We start from the raw sequence: 24,099 nt of genomic DNA on the forward strand, positions 1-24,099 counted from the left end.
GCGTGCGGTAGTCTGCGCCAGCTGTGTGTGCCAAAACCCATTTAGGCGCACAGCATATTCATGGATTTATACATCCATAAGCAGCCGTGGCGCAGAGTGGCGCAGCAACCCTGCAGCAGCGGCAGTTATGCCCCCAACCCCGCCCCGTTCGCCAAAAACATTGCACAAATCCAGTACATGGCGCAAAGGCCAGTGGACCAGCATACAGCCCCCCAACCACGAAAACGCATGTAAAACTCCCCGCGCACCCCTCGGAATACACATAGCCCGCGAGCGCCAGCAAAAACGTGTGTAAAACTCCCTGCACACCCCTCACAATCCACGTACCCCACTCGCGCTAGTGAAATTGCGTGTAAAACTCCAGGCGCACCCCCGGAATACACGTACCCTGCTCGCGCCAGGTAAATTGCGTGGAAAAAGTCCCCCCTGTGGTGTGGGCTGCCTGTGGGGCATGCACAGGGTGGATGGGCTGCCTGTGGGGCATGGCCAGGGTGGATGGGCTGCCTGCACGTATTCCTGGGGTACGCTGGGAGATTTACACGCGATAGGCCTGGCGCGAGCTGGGTACGTGTATTTCGGGGGTTCGCGTGGAGTTTCACACGCAATAGGGCTGGCGCGAGTGGGTTACATGTATTTCGGGGGTGCGCGTGGAGTTTCACATACGATAGGCCTGGTGCGAGCCTGGTACGTGTATTTCGGGGGTGCGTCTGGAGTTTCACTCACAATAGGGCTGGCGCGAGGGGGGTATGCGTATTCCGGGGGTGCACATGGCGTTTCACACACGATAGGGCTGGCGCGAGCGCGGTATGTGTAATTCGGGGGTGAACGTGGATTTTCACATGCGATTGGCCTGGTGCGACCGGGGTACGTGTATTTTGGGGGTGCGCCTGGAGTTTCACACACGATAGGGTTGGCGCAAGCAGGGCACGTGTATTTCGGGGGTGCATGTGGAGTTTCACACACGATAGGCCTGGCGCGAGTGGGGTATGTGTATTTCAGGGGTTCACAGGGAGTTTCACACGCAATCTGGCAGTGTATGCCCTCCCGGGTGTGCCCCCCCCTATGCTCGCTGGCAGCCCACACCACAGGGGACCAGGCCACACCCCAGTCCATGCCCTGCAGGCAGCCCATCACCCCTGGGCATGCCCCGCAGGCAGCCCATCACCCCTGCCCATGCCCTGCAGGCAGGCCACATGGCACCATGCACACGGGAGGCCCAACTCATGTCCCCCGTTCCAACCCCACCCGCCCCCATTGACGGGCACCTGCCAGCAGGCCCCGACTCATGTCCCCGTACCCACCCCACCCGCCCCCATTGCCGGGCACCTGCCAGCAGGCCCCGACTCATGTAACCCCACCCACCCCACCCACCCCCATTGACGGGCACCTGCCAGCAGGCACCGACTCATGTTCCCCAACCCCCCACCCACCCCCATTGAGGGGCACCTGCCAGCAGGCCCCGACTCATGTTACCCCACCATCCCCACCCACCCCCATTGACAGGCACCTGCCAGCAGGCCCGACACATGGGCCACCAAACAACATGTCCTAACAAAACAGACCCATGGCCCTAATGCCAACCCAATCCCCCTTGCCCCCCAGTACAAGCATGCAACCATCCACAGCACCCACTCCCAAATGACCCATCCCATGCATGACAATCTTAAAAGAACCACCATGCCCATGAATAAATGCACAACAGAGCCACACAATGGCAACACATGACTGAGGCAATGTTACTTGAGACATGCACAAAAGCAATGATAGTTCACAACACCAATCATGAACTCAGAATGAATGTATTAAAAACCCAATGAAATTACAGAAAGAAAATCAAACGTGAAATTCAATAAACAATGACAGATATTAACAAAAAGTAATGAAAATCCAATGAAAACAAAAATCCACAGCATGAAAAAAGAAAAGTGGTCCATCAGCAATGTCAATAAGAATAAAATAATCCAAAAAAATGATCCATGGGAATTGTCCATAAAGAAAGTATGTACAAGTCTTCAACTATATACAAACGAAGTCCAAAGGGTCCATGATCCCAAAAATAAATGAAACCTATCAAAAAGTCCTAGGAAAAAAAACTATATACATGAAGTGGAGCAAAGTCCATTAACTCCAAAATAAAAGAAAAAACAAAGGAAACCTAACACTAAAGAACTATGTAAAAAGGCGGCGGGCAAGTCCTACGGCTCACTCTTTGATGTTCCAGGCCAGGACATCATCGAACTCCTTTTCAACATCCCAGATGCAGGCCTCTTTCCTGGCCTCAAGGTCTCGCAGGGATGCAGTCATGGCGGCCTCCAACTCCCTGCGAGGTGCCTCGAGGCACTCAGCCCGCCTCAACGCCCTGCGCAAGGAGTTCTCCACCATGACCATAGTGAGCCGTGCCTCCTCCGCCCGCCGCCGCTCCGAATCTATCCGCTGACCCAACTGCTGCCACATGGAAGACATTACCAATCCAGGGTCCGCCTGCCCTCCGGCCGATTCCTGCCCCTGTGATGTTGATGGCCCCGAGCCATCATCGCTCCCACCTTGAGCCTGCTGCTGTCGTGCATGTGCCCTGCCTATCGATGCCTGCAGGTCCTCCTCCTGCTGGGGTCCAGTTGTTGGGGTGGCCACCCCTGCTGGACCTCCGACTCCCGACTGTGGCAGGGATGTGTCCTCCACCAGCCTGGCCGCTGGGTCAGGGGCAGCTCCACAGTGTGCCAAGATGATTCTTGGGCAGGTAGATGGCACAGAGGACGACTGGCGCATAGGGGGTGCAGTTGAGGAGGGGGTCGGTAGAAGATCCAGCACACTGAGGAACCCAGCGCCGGTGACCCGTCCTAGTAGGTCGATGCGGTCAATGAGGTATTCCAAATTACGTGCATTCTCCTCACGAGAAGTCTACACGTCATCCCGAATACCAGGTTGACGCAACGCCACCCCAGCTAGGACAGGCTCAACCCAGTCACGGATTGCCACGTCTGCAGGGAGAGGAAGGCCAGTTTTTGTTCGCGCATCCCCTCCCTGAGAACGGGTCTGGACAAAGGCATCCCTGCTGGTGCGGGATGATGCAGTCACAGGATCGGGGATAGGATTTCACACAGGCACCTCCACGGCGGCCTGTGCTGCCTCCTGTCCCTGCCCCTGGACTGCACCACTAGCACCAGTGAAATCCCCCCTTCCAGACCCCGTGAGTGGGCCTTCCAGGGCCTCCTCCTCAACCTAACCCACCAACAAACTGGATGGCTCTGTGCCATCTACCTCCATAGCCCCCTGTGGGGGCTCAGCTGCCCCTTCTGCTGCTGAGGAGTCCACCTCCGTCCTCCACCTCTTGGACCTTCCCTCGGCAGCTGCGGCGGCAGAAGCAGCACCAGACTCCTCAATCCCTGAAGAGATGACAACCTGGGAGGGGAGCTGGGCCTTGTGTCTTAAGATGGAGGTGGGATCCCTGCAGCTGTGCTCCACAGCACCGTTTCCAACCTGTTCATCAGTTGACGCTGCAGACAGGTAGAGACAGAACACAGGCATCAGGGCACTGTAGAATGGTCTGATACACACATGATATTTGCACATGAGTGGCAGTATCAAACTTCACAGATGGCATCACACTCCCCAACACACACATCATTTGAACCCACACACATGTGCAAATTAACAGGAATGTTGCCGTAGGCAGCAGCATCCATACACATACAGCATCATGAACATCTGAAGGTTAGCCTGATGTCACATGCAACACGGGGAGTGGTGAACACATGCACACAGGCCACCAGACATACATGCATCTGTGCATCTCCACCACCTGTCACAGTGTAATCCTCGGCAACTATGTCACATCTGCCAATCGGGTTCCCACATGTCTGTGTCACATGCATCCATGGCGTATCACATTCGCACACATGTCAAACACACACACGCACATGTATGCCGTGCACGTACATGAAGGTGAAAGCAGCATCCTTGTGTCACACCACAACCATGCCACAGTACATACACAGAAATGCTAACATGTGTGCATCCCCACATGCATTTGGGCATCATTCATCTGAACACATACATATGTGCCTCACACATGACTGGACTCACATGTGGCAGGCTGATGTCCCTGCACATACACAACCATACATGGGCCTTTCCAGACATATGTCCAAGCTGCACACTCCTGGCACACCTCAACATCCACTGCGTCCAATCAGTACACATGGACACTTACCGCTCGACTCCAGACGGGTCTGTCTCTCAAGGACCTGGAGGTGGAGCGCTGGGTGTATACGTTCCAGGACCCTCATCTGGTTGTCGGTAAGGCGGACCCGGCACCCCTCTGCATGCGCTGCCTCCAAGAGGCACCAGGCCTTGCTGAAGGTCCTGGACCTGAAGTTCTCCCAGCGCTTCCGGACGTGCTGCATGTCACGGGCTTCCACCCCCTCCATGTTGATGGCAGCCACAATGTCCTTCCAGATCCTCTTCCGTCCTTCATTGTCGGCGCTTGGTCTTCCGAAGAGGGCATCATAATGCACCAGGACTTGCTCCACTAGGATACCAACTGGTGCAGCACTGAAGCTGGTAGCCCTCTGTCTCTCTGGCTGGGGGTTGCCAGTGGTCTCTGATGTTGTTTCCCCCGACATGGCAACCCCCGAGACAGGTGTGGGTGGGTAAATGGGTCCTGGTGCTGGGCTGTGGAGCGATGGAACTTCAGTTGGGAGTCTTCTGTTCCAGCAGGGATGGTTACAGCAACTGGACCCCTGCAGATGGCTGACGTGCAGGCACCAAATAGCAGGGCACACGGCCAGCAGGCAGACAGGCAGCAGATGGCTGGTGGGAGCTGGCTCGAGGCTCTGGGGGTCAGTAATTCGGCCTTCTGGGCAGGAGCGTGGTCTTCCATGTGATGTTGCGTGGCCAGCTTAATACGGAGTGAATTGGCATGTGAAAAAACAGCATGCCAGCATGTAATTTGAGGAAAGGCCCTTAGCGCGTAAGCGTGTCTGTGACGTAACACACGTGGGCATTCCCCTCATCACGGGTGCATAGTGATTCAGCACGTGAAAAAACAGCATGTCTGCGTGTTAATGCGTGTAAATCGAGGAAAGGGCCTAAGCGCGTATCTGACGTGACACGCGTGGGCGTTTCCCTCAGCACGGGTTAAAGGTGAGCAGGGCCAGCAGTTCGCTGTACGTGCCTTTCGTGGAGACTGACGTGTGTTGCTACTTCTGTTTGTTTTGCGTGCCATCACAACTTCACAGCGGATCAAAGACGTATCTCTTCTTTTGGCAGGGGTATTGGCTATGTGTGTTTTTCATTATCACGCTAGTCAGACGGTGAGCCGCGCAGGCTATTTTTCCCACTGCGGGTGCCCCTGTGTATCACGTACCCATTTTCGAGGTCATAGTAGCCTGCGTGTCCCACGTGTACGTGTTTTTCATGTACCTGGGGGCCACCGCATACTGTGGGAGGTTAATTCCACACACGTGGGCTACCGGGGGTTCCGTTCATGGTTTTACTGCAGTTTTGGAGTGCCTGAGCGTTGCGTGACCCATCACTTTATCACCGGGGTCACATACAGCCATGCAGGTGCAGGGGTGCTGTTAACATCTAGTACCCCACCCCCTTCACCCCAATTTCCCAGGACAATTGTCGTGTACACCTCCCATTGGCAATACTACATCTGTGCTGGCACTTCTACATCTATGCCATGGTTGGGAGGCCACAAAAGGTGAGGGGCGCCTCAGCTGGACATACTCCATGTGGTGGGTGTGGTCAGGGATGTGGCCGGGGTGACCAGGGAGTAGGGGGACTCCAAGGTGTCCAGGGTGGCTGCAGAGGGGGAAGAGGCAGGGGTGCGCCACTTCGGCACGATGTTGTGCCACGTGTTGGTGCAGTCATGCCACCACCCCCTGTGGATCCAGGAGATGCAGATCTTTCATCTGGCACTGGCGCCCATGTGACCTGGCAGTCCATTTCATTGACTGCCACGGGCCCAAGGGTAGTGGTAGCTGCAGGTGCAGCTGTGGACACCACCACCCAGGCTCTGGATCGGCCAGTGCATGCTGCGTTGGCACCTGAAGAGTCCCAGGATGATTTTCAGGAGGTCAGGAGGCACACTGTAAGTGCATGCAGGGCTGCTCTGGCCGAGGCACGTGTCCCTGGGGGAGTATTGTCATCTGCTGCCCCGAGCAGCCGGGTTTTGGCAAGTGCATGGGCAGATGCAGCCGACATCACCCCGGCTGTGAGTCTACCGTGCAGGACAGTCCCGGTCAATGACCCTGGCACAGCGGATGTTGCTGTGCAGGGTCCATTCCAGGGCACCCAGCAGCCTCTGACGCAAGTCAGGGCTTCCGTTCTTGTTCCACCTGCCACTCCCTCTGTTCAATCACTCAGCATCACTGCCCATACTGATCAGGGCGGCATTTGCCAACCAGCGTCCGGACCACTGCTCAAGAGGAGGAAGGTTGCATCTGCAGCAGAGGCTGGGACCCTAGACACGGCTCCGGCCTCCAGCACGTCGAGGAAGAAGCCTTTCTTCAAGAAGGAACTGGACTTCCTTGTAGACTACGGGTCGGGACACGACCGTGATATGCTAGTGGGCCCGAATTGTCACACTACGGCTGCCCAGCGTTTGACCCACTGGTCAGGAGTGCAAAAAGCATTGGGATGACCTACGACGCTCTGCTAAGCAAAAGCGTGCCTCTAATTATAACATGACTCTGGTGACTGGCAGTGGGCCACCACCTGAGGAGGAAGAGCTCACTTTGCACGAGTCAATCGCTGCGGAGTTCATACCGACAGAATTGTATGAAGGAGAGAGATGCTCGACTTTGATGCCCCGTCCAGTGAGTGCTGTCGCGTGTTTGTCCAGACCATGTGTGGTTTGCTTGTGTGATGTGTTGTGCTTGACTGCCACTACATGCTATGTGTACATGGTTCTCATGTGCGAGTCATGCAATGCTTCACTGATGTGTGCCTGCTGCGCAGGATGCTGGACATGTAGAGCAGACGGGGACTGTCCTCATCACCACACCTGCACCCTGCTCACATGCTAGTCACCCGGCTGCCCCTCCGGTCCATGTTCCAGCTCACTGGCCCTTCTGCTTGTTGCCTGGGATGTCTTTGCACTCAGCACTTGGACTATGTCATCGCATGACTGACGTGCATGTGTGTTCTGCCTGCATGCGGGTACTCCACGTAGGCATGCTCCCTTGCTCCACCACCCCACTGCACCCCAACTTCACCATGGCACTGGTGGGTGTCATGTTGGAGTACTGCAATGGCTCCTGTGTACATGCACACTTCTCCCTGCCAACCTGCCAGACGCATTCAGTGGCCTACATACTTTGTCCTTGATGCAGGGTTTCTCACTGGGACTGTGCAGATGGCAGATGCTCCACAGGGACATGAGTGCCCATTTATGCTCCATGTGCATTCCATGCGTGACCCTATGTGTCCTTGCCCGGATGATCATTGTAGTACGTGTCCAGGATGACATGCATTATATGGCATTTGATCATCCATTCCATGCCCACTCTGGATCAGTCCTGCATCACGCACATGTTTAGGGTGTCACAGTCTGTGTGGGACACAGGCTTCCCCCTTTTTCAGGCCCCCTGTCTCTGTCCAACTGGTGTAGTGGCTTCTGCACACATGGGTGTACTACTGAGGGTTCATCATATGTCCTGCTTACTGTCCCATTCTCATCTGCTGTGTTGTCAGTTGACTCATATGATGCAATTGACGCTAGTCAACACTGTCTGCCAATACACAGTTCTCTGGTCACACTTTTGCTGCCATGCAATGCCTCCCTGCATTTTCACTTGGGGGGTGGGGGGAGTTTGCCTGTAGGCATGCAACCCATTGCATACACCGTGCATGTGATGCTTGAACTTGCCCTTACACTGCCTTCATGTTTATTTATTGACATCATAAAGTACTTGTTCATGTAGATAGTGGGTAAGGTACACATGTTCTGCACTGCATCAAGCCACTTCCGAGCCGTGTTACACCATTCTACATGCCTACTCACTGCTGCAATGTCAAAGTGACCTGGCATGTATGGTCAGATTTTCACCCCTTCTCTGTCATGTATGCCACGGGCACAGGTGCATCCTGTGACACATGTACTCAGTATTGGAACTCCCTAGTGGGTGTTTATCTAAGTTGATAGGTCAATGTGCGGCCTATACCAACTGGTATGGGGCGCAGATTTAATGTAGCCTGCAAATCGGGTTATAATGACTGTTGAGCTGCCTTCCCGTGTGTATGTGTACACTTTCACATACATCAAAGCAAGCAGCGTTGTAGCTGCTTGCTTTGCTGCATTGGATGTTGTTCATGTTCACAATACAGATGTACAGGGAAAGGGGTGTTTTGGAACACTTTGACATGTACATATGCAAGCAGCTTCAATGTTGTGTAGTGAAACATTGTGGCTCCTCACTTATGTGTGTGTAAGTGTTCATTTACACATGTGTCTTCTGCAGCTTTTTTGTTGACTGACTGATACGCAGTTGATTGACGTTAATGCTGGTGAGATTTCAGCATTGTGCACGTTATGTTCAACTGGCATAATCCTTAAGGTGCACTGTTGTGCAGTATGTGTACGCCCAGGCCCACTTAGCGGATATGGTGGGGCCTGGCCATGCAGAATTTACACACCGAATAATGGAATAGGGCACATTCATAGCACAATTTGCTTAATCAGGCCCTGAGGGGTGTTCAGGAGGCTTCATGGCCTGCAGCTCGGACCGTACTGCCCGTTATGGTCCCTCATGCCTGGTTGCAGGCCATTGCTTTGCTCGGGACATTTACTATATCTATATGGCCCATGACACCAGGTACGGACCAAGCTGCAGACAGATGAAGCTATATTGGTGATGATGGTTTAGTGATGCATGTGTACATGCATATTACGTGTGTCATTGTGTGTTTGGATCCACTTGCAGCTGTGGTCAATTTGCAGTTCAGACATGCTTATGGTATGTGCCATCTCTTTGTTGCCATCTGTCTTTTCTGCCTGTGACATGCGCCTGACTCAGGTGGTGTTTGATGGAGGTGATATACTACATTTTGTACTTGTGTAGGCTTTGCTATTTAGACACATCCATTTCTGCTTTTGGTATGTCTTTGCATATCAATGCCACTGGATGCATGCCAAGTTCTGATTTGTGTGTGACATGTCTGCTTCATGTGTTGGCTGTCGATTTGATGTCTGTGTGTGTGTGTGGGTTACGTGCTTCTGACATGTAAACTCATGTTTGTTCCACTTTTCAGATGATGACAAAATGGAGGCAGAGGTTGGTGATGTCACACCAGACACACGGTTGCTATCACACCAGTAATCCAGCACAAGTGGGGGTCATGGGGTGGTAGGCCACGAGAACCCACTTGTGCTCCAGACCATCATGTCTAGGGCTGGCAATGAGTCTAGCCCAGATGATCACTCTTAAGACAATGTCGAGTTGGATGCACATCATGTTCATTCGTCAACGGTGAGTGATTCTGATGTGGACGATCCTCTGTCTGTGACACCTGCACTGAGGGGCCAGACAGTGGTGGGACGTCCGCCTGTGGTGGATTGGGACGCATGGTCACACTTCACACGAGTTGCTGATGTGCCCGGGGCATCACATCAATGGAGGAAAGTAGTCCTGCAGCCGCAGGCGGTGCCAACCCAGCAAGGACCGCGGCTCAAGGTGTCAAGCCCAGCAACGCGGTAGCCGCGCGCCACCGAGGTATACCGAGTAGGAGCAAGCCATGTTTACCAATTCTGAACACCAGGTGCAGCTATTGATAATATCGCTCAGAACATGGAACGTGCGGCCCAATCCGTGCTCCGCCCTGCCAGGCATGTGGATCTCCTGCAGCGGGCGGCACTGTCCACGGCCCTCTCGCTCAGGCTGGGCATGGCTGCCTCAGACAGGGCACGCCGGGCTGAAATGGTGTCTCTGCATCAAGAAATTCCTGCTCACGCAGAGGCACATAGGGAGGCTCTGTGGGATGACCATTAATCCCTCTGATCTACACTGGGTGTGCTCTTGATGTCCCAGAGGCAGCGGACAGAGGAGAGGTTGGAACAGTTTGAGAATACCATCTCGGCTGAGCTACATGCTTGCCAGGAGGTGTTCCCGATGTCATGCCAGGCCATGCAGGAAGAACTCCGTGTTACAGTACTACCTTGCAAGAGGAAGCACGCGTATCACGCGAGGTTCTGCATGCTGACCTACTTGTCATCGCCGCACAGAACCAGGCTCACCGGTCCTGCAGACTTGCTGCCAAGAAGGGGCAAGCTGCGCATAGGCGTGATCAGGGTACTGTATCAGAGGGTGAGGAGGACGACAACTTATCTCCCACACAGGTCGGGCCGTGCAGGCGTTGAGCCCATGGAGGTTTTTTTTTTATCTCGACATAATCGCATGTGGGTGTTGAGGTGCACCCAGTACCTCCCCCCTACTGGGTGCCACCTCCCCCTTGAGTCGTATGTGGCCATTTTTGATTTTTATAGTTATTTTAATTAGTTAATATAGTTTACAATTGCTTGTCTATTGTGCATTTATGTGACGGTGTGGTGCTTTGTGGCTTTTGAAAGCATCCACTGTCTGTTCCAGCTCGGCCCTTCAAGCTTGTCTCGTGTATGTGTTTGCAGCTTGGGGTCCTGACTCACATATGCCACTCCTGCTTCCCCTATCCATGGGATCGTAAGGATGGTTTGGTGTTACAACCATTTACACAAGGGCATTGGACTTTCATCATATCTGTGGGCTGCCAGCTGCTGTACTACTTGTGTTAACACCCCTAGTGGGGATTTTGTATGCTTTCTCTACAGCATGTATGCAATCAATTTTGGTGAGTAGATTATTGATATGTCCATTTATTGATGCTGATGTATGTTATTTTCTTGCCTGTATATGTGCTTGATGCACTTCATGCTGTAGACAGTAGCCTGCACCCTTTGGCTGTCAAAGTCACACTGATGGTGGGAGGAGGTTGGATGTAGGTCTCAGACATGGTACAGTGACAACCAGCATGAAATCACACACATAGGAAAATTGCCAGCCTTATTAAAAGCTTTTATGCCCTTTCTGCAGGAAATTGAGCCTCCAGACTGCCTTTCCCAGCAGACACGGGGCCAAGAACTACAAAAACCTGGCCACGTTGGGTGATGCACACGTGCACATGCGTGCACAAGCAGAAGCACGGGGCTTGTGCTCAGACGTCCGACAGAAGCAGACATGTTTCCAGGAGCTCCAAGCAAGGTGAGCAGCACGACAGGCCACACCCCGACGACCATCCTTGAGGCCCCTCACACATGCATGCTAAGTAGCGCCAGTGCTGGAGAGCTTGGCCAGGCATTGGGGAAGATGCGCACAGTACAGCTAAGCCGCGTTGAGGACCAAATGGCAAGTAGCTTTCAAAGTTGTCAGGGGCATACACAGGGGGCATCGCCCATATCCTCGAGTCCCCCGTTCCCATTGAAGTTAAGTTATTAGAGCAGTAGCGTTCCTAGCCAGAAACTAATTCAGCGCATGGGGCGTACCCAGCAACGCACAGACTCGAGTGCAGTGCATATCATTTGCAAATGCAAATTGCCACATGTGCTACCTATGGAAATTCATGGCTGCCAGAACACGACTTGTACTGAAGTCGCACCTCGCCCAATTGCGTCTAGCAGCTCACCAAAGGACCATTGTATCATTTGTGATCCTTGACACATTGCTCTTCCATTTACCACGGGGCCACATGCGGCTGCCTTACCGCATTGACAGTGTATGACCCATCATGGGGGCAAGCAAAAGTATACGAACAAAGCAGCAGACAAGGGTGTTTCTTTGGGGAGGAGTCACTAAGTTTGAGGCATGAATGGTGTTGTGTGTGTGGTGAAAACACACACAGAATAGTAACTCACACTCTCTTTGTAGCACTGAACTGCTCCTGCTACCGGACCTGAGAGCACACAGGCAGGAGGCCAGCACTCACCCTTTGGCTTGCATTTGACCCATTTTGTACAATGTGCATGAAGAACATGGTTTCTCTGATTGAGTATATGTTATTGTCATTAGTTGTATTTTGTCTTTGGCCTACTTTCCCTTGCCCATCTACCTCCCTATCCTGACCCTCTTTCCGGTTATCCTGAATATCTATGCCTATCAAAAGAACGGATCCCTAACCCTCTTTCCCCGTCGGGTCTCGGAGGCCTGTGTAAGTTTTACCTTGCAGGTGCCCAGACCACAGTGGGGGTGGTTGGTTCGTGCCACTCCTGCACCTGAAAACCGGAGCTGTGATACTACCCATCAGTTGTGGCAGCTTCATTTATTATTGTGTACTGAAAATGCTACCCATCCTGTTGAACCATTGTTGAACTGTGCTACCTGGGTTGTACTTCTATCATTCTGCTTGGACTTGTACTTGGCAATTTTCTGCGACTTCTATTCATCTTCTGGAGACTCTTCCAGGGATTTTTTGTGGCTACTGGCTTCTTCCCTGGTTTGGGGGTTTGGCTCCTTGGAGTTCTCTGCGATTTGGTATTTCTACCAGTCAAGGTGGCCTCTGAGGGTGCTGGACCCTATTTACACGCAAGGTAGAACATGGAAACCAAGGGGTAGGGGGATCCTGAAGAAAGGTAGACTGGAAGGAAGAAGGCAACAGACCCCAGACACAGTTCTTCAGAAGGTCATGGTGACGTGTCAATGAGGGAGGGCCTTTTGTTGTGGGACAGTACGCTTGGGCTACAGTGTTTGGGCACTCTCTGACATTCTAATTGGGGGGCACTATGTGCATGATGTGTTCTGCTGGTCAATGGCTGTTCCTGTGTTGTTTTTACTTTTCAGGTGTCAGGGGATTGTTGTGGTTTGACATGCTGGGGTGTACACATGGGCAATGATCACATGTGATGTGTACAGGACACTGAGGGTCACTTGATTTCACATGCATGTATTGAGTGCATGTCCCTACTGACACACACACACTTACACAATGCTCCACCACACATACAACCACCCTTCCATGCCCACACGTGCACACAGATTGCCTTCTCTGGCATGCTGTGTCCCTACAGCGCATGATCACTTACCATTTGGGGATCTTGTACATGCGTCAGTAGGTTATTTTTGTTGCTTGTCCTTTTTATATCATGCTCAAGGTGTATCTCCAACACAATGGCTGCTCACTGTGCTGTGTGCTGAGCAGTGTGTTGCAGGAGACACAAACAGCACACGGGTTAGGGATTCGTGAATTTGGCTTGGCTAATGTGCATGACAACAGGCATTCAGTGTGTTGTTGATGGTACCACTGGTGGCATGCATTTGTGTATGACTTTGCATGTGTAGGAGGTTGTTGGTCAGTCATTTCATCTGATTTCATGTCAGGTGTGATTGTCTCGGGCCTCTTTCCATTTATCACATGTCAGATTGTATCTAATTGGTCATGTGTTGGGCTTTTGCTGTTGCATGCCATGGCATGGTGTGGCTGACAAGGGTGATGTGGGTTGGGAGGGTTTGGGTGACATACCAGTGATTGTCATGACCTGTTCTGCAGGGGGGTGGTGTGATACACACCTTGCATGTGTTCCTTTTGGTCACACATGATTGGTTATGTTTGAATAGCTAGGGATGCACACAATATAGCACTTCCGTGGCAACATTCTCAGGGTGGTAAGGTTGTGACTGTCTCTTTGTCATCATTGATTGTCACCTGGTATGTGCCAGGCCTGTGTGCACTCCGCAGTGGTGGGAGTTTAGATGAAAAATGTGGCCACAAGCTGGGTCTGGGCTGCCTCGCCACATGCCTTTTCCCCTTCCATGGGCAGTGCCTGTCCTGTGGTTGGGGATGTGGGGGCACCACCATGTCCACTGGTACATCCCGCCGTGTTGCAGGACACATGCTGCCACAATGATCCTGCACACTACTGGGGGTTCATATAGTAGCTGCCCGCCAGAGCGGTCAAGGGAACGGAAGTGTGACTTGGCCACTTCGAATGTGCGCTCCACTATGCCCCTGGTTGCAATATGGCATCATCCTGTAGTTGCTCAGAGGGTAGGCACTGTCCCCTGGGGAGGTGATAATGGTTGTGATTAGTTGGGTTTGTGTATTTGTCTGTGTGTGACATGCATGCATGTGCACAGGAATTTTGTACTCACCTAGGAGCCATGTGTTGCCATCCTTCCCAGCTTCCAGGGACTGGCTCAGGGCGGACATTCTGTATATGAAACTGTCATGGGTAGACCCAGGGTAGTTTGCATAGACAGAGGTGATGATTCCCTTGGCATCGCATACAACCTGCACGTTGATGGAATGCCAGTGCTTGCGGTTTCAATAGATGTGCTCAGTGGCACTAGTGGACGTAGGGCCACATGGGTGCAATCTATGGCACTGAGCACTTTGGGGAAGTGTGCCACCCTGTAAAAGTCCTGGACCATGGCCTGCCTTTCTGAGGGTGTTCTGGGCATGTATATGTGCCTGCGGACTGAGGGGGGGCGCAGTCATTATTGCCAACACCTGGTGTAGGCAGCATGACTACGTGGCCTGTGAGACACCCCCAACTATGGCAGTTGTCCGCTGAAATGACCCAGTGGCCAAAAAATGCAGGACATTGAGCACCAAGGGGCTCAATACTTGGGAGCACAAGGTGGGTGATGTAAGGTCATCTTCCCACTCCCTGACCAGGACTAGGATGATACGAGGTGGAAACTTATACCTGCCATAGACCTGGTCGTCAGGCATCCCAAAAAGGCTGGTCCGGGGCAGATAAATGCAGGGCCTGGCTATTCTCCTCCTCCTGCGGTGTCCCACGATCAGTGCTGCGACAAATTGGGCATTCATCGTAGATGTATATACGTGTTTGTTGTTTGCGCGCACTTTTATACTGCGTGGGGACGCTTCCGCCTGCCTTCGTGTGGCGGACGTGTTGATGCCTGTGCGCGTCCTTTGGCATGCGCGGGTTTCCCGTATTCAATTCCATGAATATGTGTAGTTCGCTTGCGTGTGGGTGTTCTGTATATTTCCCAGCGGTACTTCCCCAGTTACGCCCTCATTTTCACGCGCTGTTCCCCATTCCGCCTGTTCCGCCCCGTGTTCCGCCCCCTTTTGGTGTGTGCGCTACACGTTGTGCGCTTTAGCTGTGCACGTCCACGCACAGCGTTCGGGATGTTGCAATGACATGTCCGCCCGTGTGCGCCACCCGCAGGTTTGGCGCACATCACTGGGTAAACACGTGCAGGGCCTTCCATGAATAGCACGCATGCGCATGCGCTTGCTTTTTCACGGTTGCGCCAGCTTGCGCCACAATTGTTGGCGCACATTTGTTCCATGAATTGGCCCCTAAATCTTTATGGTTAAGATGTTTGGCAGGTCAACCCACTTCAGTCTGTTTAGCAGTGTTAGGGTCCCTAAATATTTCATCTTTATCCAGTATGGAAGGCTAATTAATTTGAAATAAGTATTAATGCTGTTGATTATATTTTAGATGAATGGATTATTTTCATGGCATTTGTGGACATTTTTAAAATGTGTATTAACATTATTAACGGTTTTATATTGTTGTTTTTATCATTAATTGAACCGCTGTAAAGGTTGAAATTATTTAACAATATACAATAAATATATATTTTTTAAAACATTTGGAGGTTTGTCAAAACTTGGTCTGTATTGCCAAGAATATGGTTATATTTAGGGTTATATTTGCTTAATATATAACTGAGCAATGCGTGTAGTAATGGGTGTGCGGGAAGGTTGCAGTTGCCTCTGCTGTGCGGTTTGGGCGAGTTTAGGTACATAGTCTGGGTGCTTTGTGGAGGGCTGGGGAGACAAAAGTGCCTCTGCCAGGTGCTGGGTGGCGTAGATGCCTCTGCCAGGTTCTCCAGGAGAGATGGTCTGGGTGGCTCTTCCAGGTACTTCAGAGGGGGTGACGAGGCCTCAGAAGGGTGATCTGGTTGGGGCTGTGGCCTTTGCTGGATGCTTTTGGGGTGGTGCAAGTGCCTCTGTGGCGTGCTTTTGGCAGACCGGTGCTTCTGTGTTAGTACACTCACCCACTCATGCATGCACACTGTTGGCAAGGGTACACTTCAACAACACACATAATATGACAGATATATATTTTCTACATAAAGCCTTTTAGATAAAAGTGCTACATAAATAACGTGTTTTATGATTGATATATGAATAATTCCTGAACACCTGTTGTTAAAGTGTGATGGTTTTCTTTCAGTTCCTTTTTTCTCAAGACAGCACAAACGCACTGCCAACTGCAATCCATCATTGAAGAGATAATGACGCCATTCACATGGATTAGACTAGCCTGGATAAGGTGTGAAAGATGGACCTTGCTGAAACACTGACATCAGAATGCAACCGTTAACACGTTAATGGACAGCAGGTCCAAAGGTGCTCCCGCCTGCAACCTACACGCAGATGAAGTAGAGGTATCCAAAGGGATGAAAGTGGACACTGTAAAGGCACATTGAAAGCATATGCAAAAGCATATGCGAACTCCATTGGGTAATAGCTGGAAGCAGGTTGCGTTGGATCATCTGCAGGATGGTAAAAATAAGGACTGCCTGAGGAGCGTTGGTATATGTTTTTCCAGTTGACTTGGCTGCGTCTGTGTACTGATACTAGCTGATAGTAGCCAGGGACGTCATTTCACCAAAATGCTAGGGGTAGCGGAAGTGACATCACACAACCCTTGACCTCTGATGACATCACATGAAGCGGGAAACGATGGAACATGACCTTTCACCACTTGACAAAACAGGAAGCGGCATCACATAGTATTGTCCTAAGTACACTACGAAAGATATTGTCACAACAGCACAGTAATGTGATGTATATCACAGTAATGTGATGTACATTTCATACAAGAATGGATCACCATATGTATCGTTAATATTAGTGTGTAGAGGCCCATATTACCAAATGATTGTGAACGCAAGCAGACGTCCAAGGCCAAACTAGTATGTGCTATTATATAGTACTTACCTTAAAATAGACCAAATATACATACAATATCAACCAACCAGTGTCATGTGTGGACCTCACAAGGTTGAAAGGCTGAGTTGGCCTTGCTGGGATTTGAACCTGCAACCTGCTGATCACACCCATCATGGTCAACCCACTGAGCTATCTTACCAGTGAATGTTATCAAAGTCAGAAAGCATATTGCACTCTGTAGTGGATACCATTAAACTGGTAGCTGAGATTTAACAGCAGTACAGTTCATCTGCAGGTCTGGTGCAAAGTTGGCCACATGTCAAGCCTACGTGGATCTACTTTTCAGGCTTCAGAGGTTGGCAAAATACACACCATTGGGAGGGTCCATAACTGTGTATTAGAGAATTTAGAGTAGCACAGAGATATCCTGGCTTTTGGTGCTAAAATAAGCCGCGTGTGGGCGAGTGCATTGCACCTAATGTTTCAAATATCAGATGTGAACCTTCACCTTTTCCCATCGTGCCATCTAACACTTGAAAGGCACGCTTTACAGCATTTGAGGCGCTAGAGTGGACTGTGTGTCGATGACAGCGCCAAAATTAATCCTACTAGTACACTGACTTGGGCACAAGCTCTCTATACCCATTATTCAAGCATAAAGACAGGGGTAACGATTTTAAGGGCAAAGCTACTAGCCAGCCATTAAAAGTCACTCCCCACCTCTATTCCACACATGCACATGGCACAGTTGCCAAGAGTCAAATATCAGCAGCCAATAACCAATGCAGAGTGCACATTTTGCACATTTTGCACCCTGATGAAAAGAAACATTCAATTTGTTGTGTGCACTAAATGAGGTAGTCAATATTTTTCTGTTTTTATCATGACATTAAAAATATAATTAAATGTCCTTTTCTAGGAGGATAGGGCCATGGAACAATTCACATTTTGGTGTTGACCAATTAACAACCTCCAATACAATTGTATAAAGAGTCACAGTACATTCCTAATTTTTCTAAAAGACCAAGAAAGTCCTATTATGGCTGTTAAGCAAAACCAGGAAACGTGGGGAAGTAATTTGCCCAGGATCACACAAATTGCCTAAGTGAGCAAGCTGGGATTTCAACCCTGGTTTCTTGGCTCCATCCATTGCATCTCAACCACTGGGCCATATCGTGCCACGCAATATTTAGTTTTACACCAACATGTAATGCTCTCTGCACAGCCTAAACCAATATAGTCTGTGTTCAATCTGACTTGCAGATGCACAGGTCTATGTTGCAGTCTAGCTAGGTTTGTGCTTTATTAAATTCTATACATATGTTAAAACAGCCTGACAAGAAGTAATATTCACTCTTAAATGGAACAAGATCAACCAATAGTTTGAATATCTGCAAAATAATGTGAAGCAAGGCTGAAAACTGCACGTGTTAAAAATGAGCCATAGCGTGCTGAAAGTTACAACTTGTAATGCAATAGGAGGCACAGTAAAATGATGGATATGTCACAAGTGGCCTCCACTGTATTGCAATATACAAGAGCATGTCCACAAGTTGACAAACTCGGTCAGAGAATTCTTTCAGAACAAGAGGTCACCACAATGAACATGTTTGCAAAGAACCTGCGTCCCGTTACCTGCTGTCGCTGTAATGAAATAATTGTAAACATCCACAGTACCTTAGCTCACAGACCAATCTCTGACATGCTGTGGCCGTAAAGACAGAGCAATATGCGGATTTCAAGTCAGACCGCATAATGAAACCGCTCCCACAGACCATATATCCTCCTGCGACATCAATTGAAATGCCTCTGTGTAGGCCCAAGAGAAACGTGAGCACACACGTCACCTTATAGTAAGTCCCTTTTTCTGTGGCTGGCTGCGGAGCTCGACGGAGCTCATGCTACACCCCTTAACGTCACGCCACTGCCTGCACCCTGCTAATCTGGGTCGGCCACCGCCACTTCCAGCACGCAGTGAAGCTCCCCCACCCTGCGCTGATTCTCAGGAGGAGTTGTTGCTTCCGAAAAAAAAGACTTTAAAGAAGAAATACAGCGGTCGCAAGCTAACCAGCCACAGACCCAAAGGTCACAGTTGCGACTTCTGGCGACCGTCAAATGACGTCCCTGATAGCAGCTGATGAAGAATGAATACAGGTGAGAGGGAGAGTGTGACATATCACAACTCTAGAATGGTCCCACGTGTGGGTCCCCTGGGACCTTTCTCTGTAGCCCTGGAGTGGACCTCCAAATCATGCTTGGACTGTCGTGCATGTCTGAGTCCATGGATTTGAAGAACAAGGTTGAGGTCTTCTAAGAAAGAGACTGTTTTTCCCTGTAGCATCTGGTGCCTCAGGTGGGACTTGGGATTGCTCTGCTCTTAGAGGACAAACTATAATAGGAAGGTCAGAATAATTCCCCAGTCTTCCCAACAGAAATCCCCAAGTTGGGGAGAAAACAAAAAGTTATTTAAATGCTATGTTCCTACTAACCAACCCTCCTTAATCAGCGCGCAACACCTGGTGGCTGATGCGTGTAGATCGTTACGTTCTATATATGTGCTGGGCAAATGTGTTCATAATTACGATACCATTAAGACAGAGGCTTTTTGGATTTATTGTTTAAATTGGAAGCTGGAGTCTTTGCATATTGCGCTATATTGGGTATGGCGTCGAATGGAACAAAACCTAAAACTGATGTAGTAATCATGACTTTGGAATGGTTCTTAGTGAGAAAGATATGTTGAATTGTAAGCAATGAATGATGATACTTTTAACGAGAAATGTATTTATAAATGGGTGCAGAATAATTTTCATAAATCTCAGTTTTGAAAGAATATTTAAATTTATATAGCTCAGTTTTTAGGAAGTCTTTTAGATGCGTTTTTGCTATGTTTATTTGTTAATAGATGGAAATGTGTCTTGACAGCCTTGAAATAATTGTTGTTTGTTAAAGTTCTATTAGAACTGAAAACAAATAAAAAATAAATAAATAAATCATATTCTGTACATGTTACCCAGCTTTATATTCTCCCCTGTGCTGTGATATTGATCTAACTTCAACTCAGTGTCAGCTTGTTATTTTATTTTAGCACTGACTCACCTGAAAACTATACACGTTCTTGAACTCATAGATTGGCGCATTTGAGAATCACTCCCATTCGCCTTTACTTCTTGATCTAAGTGATGACTGTGTACTCGCTATAAAGGCAATAGACGTATATAAAAAAGAATGCCCCCACTTGCTTATTCACTGAGGGAGCAATCCACCAGCATATCACTACTGCAGATATGTTATCGGCATAATTCTGGCATTGTAATATGCGAATTCACTGTGTAGTTTGGACTCCCTGCCACCTCAGAAACCCGTTCTCTGACATAGTCACCACCATACGCAAAGGGACACAAGCTTACTAAGGAATCAACACTACGAGCATTACAAAGAAGTGGAAAGTAACCTGGGTTGCCACTTCTTAATATTAAATTCGGTATATAAAATGTGCCAGGAGCAGTTTGTTCTGGAATGGCCAGATAACAGTGGAGGACGGCTATCGATGCCAACCATTAAAATGTCTCATCCGCTGTTTAGTGATGCACAGTATTGTATTTGTGGTTTTTATTAGCCGTCGCAGAACACTAAAATATAATGCAATATTGAGGGCTTGGAAGTGCTACTTCATTTTCCGCTGTCTGATACCTCGGAGCTCACCTGGTGGAGATAACAGAGTCATGATTACCTTTGCATCTTGCAAATGCAACCATGTTAAAATTGTAGGGGACAGTTTGCAGCCCCAGAGTCATTGGTGGGGACAGTCCACGGTGTCAGTTCTAAAATGATATGCATGCGCTAACACTTACAAACACCTGTCTCACAACAAGGCTGCAACCGACAAGCTAATACTGCACCCTCCAAAGACTGGACAAACAGGGACCTTCAACCAAAGTACCACACCTGGCAGAAATTTAGAGCGACACCGGAACCAGACAGGCAAGCAACTGCACACATGCAACCCAATGAGTGGACAACACAGACATAAATTATAACAGACCAACGCAAAACCCCAACCAGAGGATCAAGATGGCAACCAGAATGGAAAAGAGAAGGGAAATGTTTGAGTAAGCCTCGCTGAGCAATGGAATACGCCATCGCACAATGCATACATCAAGCAAGCATAGGAGGTTTGACTCTGTGGGCTCGAATCATGGAATTATTTGCAAGGAAAATAGGTTACTTGCCCGCCAAACTGAGGCAAATCCGTGTTTGTCAATTCATGGAATCGAATGTGCGGTACTTTTATAGGACTTGCATGGAGTTTGCACAGGCTCGGCACGTCTCTGTGAGGCATCGAGCGCCTTGCGCGAAACACCATCCAGAGAGTGGGGGAGGCCTGGGCAGAGGACAGAGTAGGGGCCGGAACACAGAAAATGGGAAAGAACATGCAGAAAAACTGGGCGCTATGAGGGATGGCTCGCAGGCAGTCCATCCCACACCCACAATTGCATGGCACGAGACGTGTTCATGGATTTAAGGATGCAACCTTTCGGCAGGGAATTAGCGACTCAAGTCCTTCATACTATCCGCCACCCGAGGGCAGGTGTACAGGCACTTGCGCATGGAATTGCTGCATAATGGTAAGATCGCAAGTCGGATTATGGGGTGTGTGCATGCAGTTAGGGTTCCGATCGGACTTAGAGGTGCGTGTATGCATTGTATTGGGCAACAGGAGCGGTTTGTGAGGGTTCGCACACATATATGCTTGTTGGGGGGGGTGCTGGGAATAGTCACATGGGACCAAAGGCACCCCACTCCCCAAGGCATGCTGACCTGCTTGTGGGGGTTTGCAGGCGGGTTTTCAGGGCTGCATTGAATCTTGCGTGAGGAGCGTGCAAAGGTCTGTTTGTATGGCTGATATGGCTCTGCATGTGGGCGTGTCATGGGCGTTCCTCACGCAGCCTGCACATGTGGTGGCTGTGCGTAGGTAATTCCATGAATATGCGGGGCACGCATTTTTTATTCTGAGTGCAGGCTCATGCAGTGCCCTTCTCGCCACGCTGCCCTGTTGAGATTTCTGCACACATTTCAATGAATCGGGCCCTGTGGTGTCACTTTCCCTAAATCTTTTTCCTAAATGCCTTTGCAGTTAAGACGGCTAGCACAAAAGCAGCAGATAAGATAACAACACTCATCTAAAACTTACCGTAAAATGAAATTCAGAAGAGTAAAAACATCTCACCCCATGAATAAAAACATAACAAAACCTTGACTCTCAGCTCAACATTAGACTGGTTTTCAACTGGTTCCATAAACCCTAATAACAGCACTTCTCAAGTGCCCAAATTACCTCCCCCTTCCTCATCCAACCAACTCAGCTCTCAATCTACTATCACCCTTACACTACGTATAGAGTCCCCCCAAATACGAAACAACAACTCTACGTCTTGGGAGGAAAGCTCATGGGCAACGCGCTCGCCTTGGAAGCAAGACGACGCGGAGCAACACAGGTTCAATCCCCGGGACCGCTCTTAGACACCTCTCGGTATTAAGCGTGTTATAAATAACCAATTACAATTTACATACTAGCACTATCCCTGCTATGCTAAGAGCACACATCGTGGTCTATCACATATCTAGCTAGTTCGATCACGCACCGTCTCCATGACAGGGGTTCTCCTCATGCCCGTGGTCTCAGCTAATAAATATTGGGACTTCCTAACACAGAACACCCATCCAAGTGTCACTGCCACAAACCACAAAACACCATAACAGAACTGTATTTCGACCTGCACTCATTGACACTACATCTGTATTCCCCGCCACCATTTTCCCCCACCCCTCAGCTCTAGCAGAACCACAAGCAATGAAGCCACCTAAGCGGCACAAGGACCTTTAAATCCTAAAACATTGGGGCGGAGTACTGAAAGTGCAGCCTCCCAACTACGAAAGTTATCCAACATGGAATGGCTTCATATTGATAACATATAGCACCAATATCATAAAACCTCTTTTGAAAAGTGTAAAAGTACGTACTTTGCAAATGTTTGAAAGTACATCAAATCTCCACTTTTACGTGCAGACTGCAGTCAGAGCCAGAAAGCAGCGTTCCTGTCAAATAGATCTCCATTTCTGAAAGTCAAACAAATTCTACGCGTGTGCGCGCGCACCAATGACTGGCGAAGGCCTTTCATGCTTCGTATGCGTGAAGCGCCCATTCTGCCGCAAGGGGAAGCGCGCGCGCCATCTGCGGCGCGTGGGGGCAGTGTAACCCAGGCCTGCCCGGAGGAAAGGCAGTGACACGGAAAGACCTCGCGCCGCATTGATTAAACCGTGTGCTTCCAACGACCTTCAAGCTGACTTTCAAGCACAGCTAATGAATTGGGCCTTATGCTCCAGTGTATGAGCTAAGTACAATGAAAAACAGCAAATGCTCATGTAATTTTGTTAATGTTTCCTAAAACCATGTTAAGTGTCAATTAGGACCAGTGTTCAAATTGGAGGCGAGTCTTGTTTGTGGGCATAATTACCAATTGAAATCTATGTTTTTCCACAGGGCTAACTTTGATGTTTTCCATTACAATAATTACATTTTGTTAATTGCTCGCAAAACAAAATGAATGATAAATTACACACAGGAAAAATAAAGCTAAACAATGATGACAATTAAATCATACATTTTAAAATAGATGTGTTGGCGGTGTAATGTATCCCGGACACACTTAACTGTATTTCTTTCAGCTGGCAGAGATGCCTGTTACGGTGACCTACCTTGAAGGGTCTTTTTCCCGCGATCTCGCATTTTCCCGTGCAATTGAAACATCATCCTGTGCTGAGACTGGGCTGCTGCCACGGTTACGCTGAGAGGCATTTTTTCATGTCTGCTCTACTTAGCTCAGCTCCAAACAGAAGCGACGAATGTCTGGCACATTTTGAAGGTCGTACACTACTTTAAGTAATATGCAACTACGACGGAGACAGTTTAGAGCATGCTACTGATGCTTAACCAGAATCTACACCTGACACGAGTAGCCCTCTAGGACGCCATCATGTTCCTATCGAGGAAGCTCTCAAGAGGTTCCTACAGATAGTATTCTAGGAAGGGACTGCCAATACAATGTGCCACACTTTCACCTGAAATCGACCCCCAAAAACGTTTTGCACAAGTCGTGGCATTCCTGCACCAGGAATGAACACATATAC

General features: G+C 49.6%; 1 long non-coding RNA gene across 1 annotated transcript in view; it reads right to left on the reverse strand.

The window, feature by feature from the left end:
* The window catches only part of LOC138498641 (uncharacterized), a 197,207-nt gene extending 173,398 nt beyond the window's left edge, over window positions 1-23,809 (reverse strand). The window contains exon 1 of the long non-coding RNA XR_011278803.1: window positions 23,668-23,809. This is a non-coding gene — a long non-coding RNA (uncharacterized lncRNA). The remainder of the gene's footprint in view (window positions 1-23,667) is intronic.
* Window positions 23,810-24,099: the final 290 nt, after the last annotated feature.

Source organism: Ambystoma mexicanum, chromosome 5q (genome assembly GCF_040938575.1).
Source record: "Ambystoma mexicanum isolate Mex_15411 chromosome 5q, UKY_AmexF1_1, whole genome shotgun sequence".
In the NCBI taxonomy this organism is placed as follows: Eukaryota; Metazoa; Chordata; class Amphibia; order Caudata; family Ambystomatidae; genus Ambystoma; species Ambystoma mexicanum.